The sequence below is a fragment of the Belonocnema kinseyi genome, chromosome 6, assembly GCF_010883055.1.
Source record: "Belonocnema kinseyi isolate 2016_QV_RU_SX_M_011 chromosome 6, B_treatae_v1, whole genome shotgun sequence".
Classification (NCBI taxonomy): domain Eukaryota; kingdom Metazoa; phylum Arthropoda; class Insecta; order Hymenoptera; family Cynipidae; genus Belonocnema; species Belonocnema kinseyi.
In genome coordinates this window covers 129,376,036-129,381,676 of record NC_046662.1, presented here as the reverse complement: position 1 = coordinate 129,381,676, position 5,641 = coordinate 129,376,036, and the positions used below count along the sequence as shown (strand labels likewise).

The 5,641-nt window shown below is 36.0% G+C and overlaps 1 protein-coding gene across 7 annotated transcripts in view; it reads left to right on the top strand.

Annotated features, from left to right (window-relative positions):
• LOC117174079 (ubiquitin domain-containing protein 1) overlaps window positions 1-5,641 on the top strand; it is a 305,357-nt gene that overhangs the window by 16,113 nt on the left and 283,603 nt on the right. The gene's annotated exons all lie outside the window — the stretch shown is intronic.

The following is a 5,641-nucleotide window of genomic DNA, read 5'->3' as shown; positions in this document are numbered from 1 at the left end:
AACTGAGCCACCGAGGCTCTAATAATTATAATAGTTGGTTAGACACTTGGACTTCACCTCAGAGGTCCGTAGTTCGATCCCTGAGCCGGTACCTCTGGAAATTTTTCAAGGTACCTTTACCGAGGTTCTGGTAGTTCGGAACCCACCTTAAGCTGTAGGTCCCCCCATCGTGTACTTGACTGCAACCCAGTCCGTCAATGATGCGGTAAAAACCAGGCTTTGTCCAATATGCCTGGGCAGACTGCTCTCATCAGATCACTTGATTGCATTATAAAAATGCGTCCGTGACTGATGATATATACCGGGAGAGCCCCGTGCAAAATGATCAAATAAAAATCCAACTCTAACCAAAAATGCCTTCGACATATTGGGCAGTATAAGCCTGTGACAACATTTCGCCACAGAAATGTTTTTTTTTTTATAATAAAATATTTGACATATTTTAAGCTTCCGAACAATTTAAAAAAATTGTTAAGGTATTTCGGTATTAAGGTATTTCGAAGTAGTTCATGGAATTTTCTTGAATTACCAAGGAACAAAAAATTTCGAGCTATTTCAAATATTTCTAGGGATCTGGTTGTTTTTTTTAAAGGAAACTTTACTGCATAAATTTAATGTATTTTCAAGGGATTTTCGATGATTTATACATATTTTAAAGGATTCTTACAATTATATACATGTATTTGTATATTTTAAAAGATTCCAAAGAATTTCAAGCGATTAAAAAAAATGTTAAGGAATTGCAAAGAACTCATTCTATATTCAAGACCTCCAATTATTTCCAAAGATTTACGGTATGTTAAATATTTCAAAGATTGCTAGTTATTGTAATGGATTTTTACGACTTCATTGATTTTAAGAGATTTATACAAATTTCTATAGAAGTTTTGGGAATAAAATGAATGTTCTTTTAAGGGATTTCTACGGATTCCAAGGGATTTCTAGAGAACTTCAGGGAACAAATTTATTTTATTTTCATGGGATTTTAAATTATTTCTAACTTTCAAGTATTTCAAAGGAATTCAAAAGGGGTTTAAAAATATAAGGGGTTTCTACAGACTTTTACTGTGTAAAATTTATTTTTGCAGAATCGATATTTTTGTATGTTTCTGCATGAGATTATGTGTTGTCTAAAATAAATTGTTCCGTTGTAGTTCATCTATCTTTTACATTAAGTCCTCTAATATATTTGTATTATTTATTTTAGTGCTAATTCTTATAACATAGTGAAAACGCAGATTGACTTAACAAAGGTAACGTTATATATAGGACTATGACTAGATTTATATTTAAAAAAGAAGCACAGTTCAACAAAAATAAAAATTAAAGAGATCGTATTTGATAAGAGAATTTTGTCTCGAGTATGTTTCACGTATGTCTGGTATGACTTATGTATTCATTGACAATTTTTACAAGTTTTGTTTTTGTTAACGTAGGAAGGTCAATGTCAACCGTATCACAATTAAAGAGATTATTGCTGTTAGTACACATAGTATAAATAGGTGCACGCTGGCCAACAACAAATTTAGGAATCGGTACTATGAAGGGGACGTAGTTACGCGACGCTGTTCTGCGTACATGGAATAATATTTGTTGGAGGATACAGGGTACGTCGACTTCTGAAGCTAGGATCTTAAACATAAAGAGACAAGATGCAAGTATCTATTTTGTACACCAGGTACTTCATGAATTTTTTTTTTTGATACCCTTTATTTGGTCTGAGTACTTTGCGTGGATAGGATTCCATATAAGTGACGCATATTCAAATCTAGATCGTACCATAGCATTATACAAAAGTGTAATGCTGTAGGTGTTTTGAAAGTATTTTGTCGACCTAATTATAAAACCTAGTGTCCTTGAGGCTGCCGAGACCATTGCCTGAATTTGATCGGAAAATAATAATTTAGGGTCGAAAATTAGTCTCAGGTTACGTGTAGTGAATACTCTTTCCAACAGCGTGTGATTTATCGAATATTCATAAAAATTCGGATTATCGAATCTGGCAAACGTCATAACGTTGCATTTACTAATATTTAAAGGCAAGTTATTATTTTCACACCAGTTCAAGAGACTATCCAAGTCGGATTGGAGTGTCTGGTGATCTAGAGGATGCTTTATAATCCTAAAGATTTTAAAATCATCTGCATATTTGAGGAAATGAGAATTTATGTTATTTCCTACGTCATTAACATAATTATCAAACAGAGGTGAACCTAATGCTGATCCTTGGGGCACGCCATACAAGGAGGAATAAAGATAAAACGGATATCCTCTATATTTAACCTGATTTGTCCTGTTTGATAAATAATTTAGTAGTAGGCGCGTTAGGTTGTTAGGGATTTCAATATTTTCCATTCTCCTATTCAGAATTTTATGATCTATTCTGTCGAAAGCCTTTGAAAAATCCATATAAATGACATCTACTTGATAGTTATTCTGTAAAGCCTCATGTACAAATTGGGTAAAACAAACAAGGTTTGTGAGTGTAGATCTTTTTTACACACACCCGTGTTGTTGTTCAGCGAGGATAGGCTTAAGAACCGTTTGAAAAAGGGATGCGATAGCAAATTCGAAAACTTTGGCAAAATTGCAAAGAATGCTTATGGGTCGGTAATTTGTAATATCAGATTTATCGCCGGCTTTATAGGCAGGACAGATTTTGGCGGATTTCCATGCTGCAGGGAAAGTGCCAGTTCTAAGGGCAAGATTAAAAATCGTGGTCATTGGTTTGGATAACACAGATGAACAATCCTTCATGAGGAAACTAGGAATCTGGTCGATGCCTACTGTTTGAGAGGGTTTGAGAGATTTCGCCACTTTTGCTACTTGTTCGCATGATAGTTGGTAGGTGCCTTGACAAAAGTATTGGCATTGGTCGTTCGAATGGTCCATAGGTATCCCAGTGTTTTGATATACGATTGAAAAATGGGACGCAAACGCGTTTACAATAGCCTGAGGGTCAGATAGGACAGATGAGTTATATTTCATTAGTTTAGGTAATGTACACTAAGTTCGATGTGTTTACAACTTTCCAAAAGCTTTTAGGATTAGACTTTATGTCTCTCTCAATGTTATTGATGTAAGATTGGTGATTAATTTTTATTAGCTTTTTTATATTGTTTGAAAGAATTTCGATTTTATCATCATAGTACGTTGAGCCGTTAACTTTGTTCCTTTTGAGGAAAATTTTTTAAACTGTGATATCGTTTATTACTCCTTGTGAAAACCATGGTGGAAACTTTGGCTGATTGTATTTTTTTGGTTTGAAATTTGAGACAGAATCATGTACAAGTAGGTTAATAATGGTTATAAAGTTTAAGTAAGCATCCTCAACATTGACAATTAGTTTTAACGGGGACCAGTCTATATTTAGTAGGCCCATATGCAATGACGACAGGTTCGCTTTTTTGAAATTGTATTTTAGAACCTTGTAATTAGGCTCAGGGCTTGGGTAGTACGTGTGTTTTGTGTTTATAATTGTCATATCGATGGCCAGTGGTGGATGGTAACTGTCTAAAGGGACGATTGGAAAAGATGCTTGAGTAACGTGACAGGGGGAGTTCGTTAGAACAAGATCAAGACATTGGTTGTTTTTGTTCAGAATTGCATTTTTCTGTTTGAGGTTAAGGGATTTCAAAATTTTATCAAAAAGGCTAGATCCATTGTAATTACCAATTCATTATCTATAAAACGAGGGGTATTAAAGTCGCCGACAATCATGATGTTTGGGCACCGAAGGTTGTGGAGGTCCTGAAGGTTATCAAGGAAAGTAGAGAATGATTATTATTGACTTGGGGGGGGGGGGGGGGAAAGTACAATTAGAATCAAGGGGTTAGTGTGTTTGATAATTTTTAGCCCAAAGATGTTTATATTTACATCAAGGTCGCGGGTAAGAGATAAGTCAATGTTGGTTGCATGCAGTTCAGGCTTAACTCCTACAAGAACTCCACCACCTCTGTAGCCTTCACGGTAGTCCCTAAATATATCTAGGGGGTTACCGAAGAAAATTTCTTGGGAACTAACGTTAGATTTAACCAGGACTCTATTATAGCTATAAAATCGTATAAACCTATATCGGGGAAATTTGAGACAATGTTAAGTTTAGTATTGAGTCCTCGTACATTCTGGTAAAAATCGTCTATAGTTACCGTATTACAATGTCTTACTATTGATTGTTGACTCGATCTTGCGCTGTTTCGATCTGGACTGCTGTCGGGATACCCCGTCGATTTTGAATTCGTAGGTTTTTCTCCTGAGTTGCTTCTGGTTGTAAGTTCCTTTTGGCCCGCCTGTATTCCTCTTGTTGCATTTGGGTGCGGTCGATCGAAATGGACAGATTTTTTATTTTTTCTGGCGGTTGTGGGGCCAGCTTTATATTCACAAATGTTTTTCGGACGAGTGCTGCCGTTTCGGTTGTCTTGAAAATTTCCTTGACTGGTCTTACTCCAGGTAGTGTCTGCGAAAATTTCCCCATTCGCCATATTTTAAGATCTTTAATGTCGATTTTATTTTTCAGGATTTCATGGAAAATTTTATAAAGATTGATCTTATCTTGATTTTGCGAAGTCACTTTTTGTGCGTTAGGAGCTGGCATGGTCGGAGGGGCTTCAGGGAGACCAAAAAGAATCAAATTATTTTTTCGTTCAGTACGATCTTCAAACACACCTATAATGCAGGACGGCTGTGTGAATTCGAGACCCATTAGATTGTCGTTTCGTTCCTGGAGTTCAAGGACTTTTACCTCTAGGTCGTCCATCCTTCGAGCGTTCTCGGTGACGTTATCCTCGCAAGTTGTCAGTCTGTTGTTAAACAACTTTATATCCTCAGAGAGTTTCGATACTGCTATGTTTACTTTACCTATGTCAATTAATATGGTTTTCTTGATGTTGCCATTTTCAGCTCGTATCATTGCTTGGATATCAAGATTAGCATAGGAACCTGGAGACGTAGGTGGACCGCAGCATTTTTTATAACCTAGATCAAGAATCATTGTAGTTTTTTGGAGCAGCCAGGATGGTACGGTGTTTGACATCCAGGGAAAAAAACGGGTTTCACGACCTTTTCTTTACATACGATGCAAATATGACCTTCATCCTAAGACAAACTTGCTTGTACGTTCGTTATGACCAAGGAGTTTTTGTTATTGGTACACATTTTGTCTTAAAGACCAGCAGAAATTCACAAATAAAGGAAGTAAAGGCACTTTCCACCACGCGTCGTTTTCAAGTTAGTCTTTCTTTTCTGGGTCTATCACACTGTTTCAACCGGGCAAAAATGCGTAAAAAACATCATTCACTCACGTCAATGTTCAATGAACATAAAAATACGGTTTCCCGGTACAAGAAATAGATTTAAATAGGCAAAAAGTGTTATGGAAACTGGAGGGAGATGACACACGTTGTGTTAGCTGCCAGCTGCCATACTGAATGATGATAGATAATGATATAATGATTTAGTATAATAAAATTCAGATGATCGCGAAAAAAAGATAGGATTTTCATTCTAGGAAAATCATTATAGGCCTGTCCTGATTTTCGTATACAATTTTTTCGTATTGTCATTTTGCAATTTTGCGTAGAAGTTGCGTTTGTTTCTATCTTCGATCTCAGTTATTTGTAATATTTACTGCATTGCGTATTGC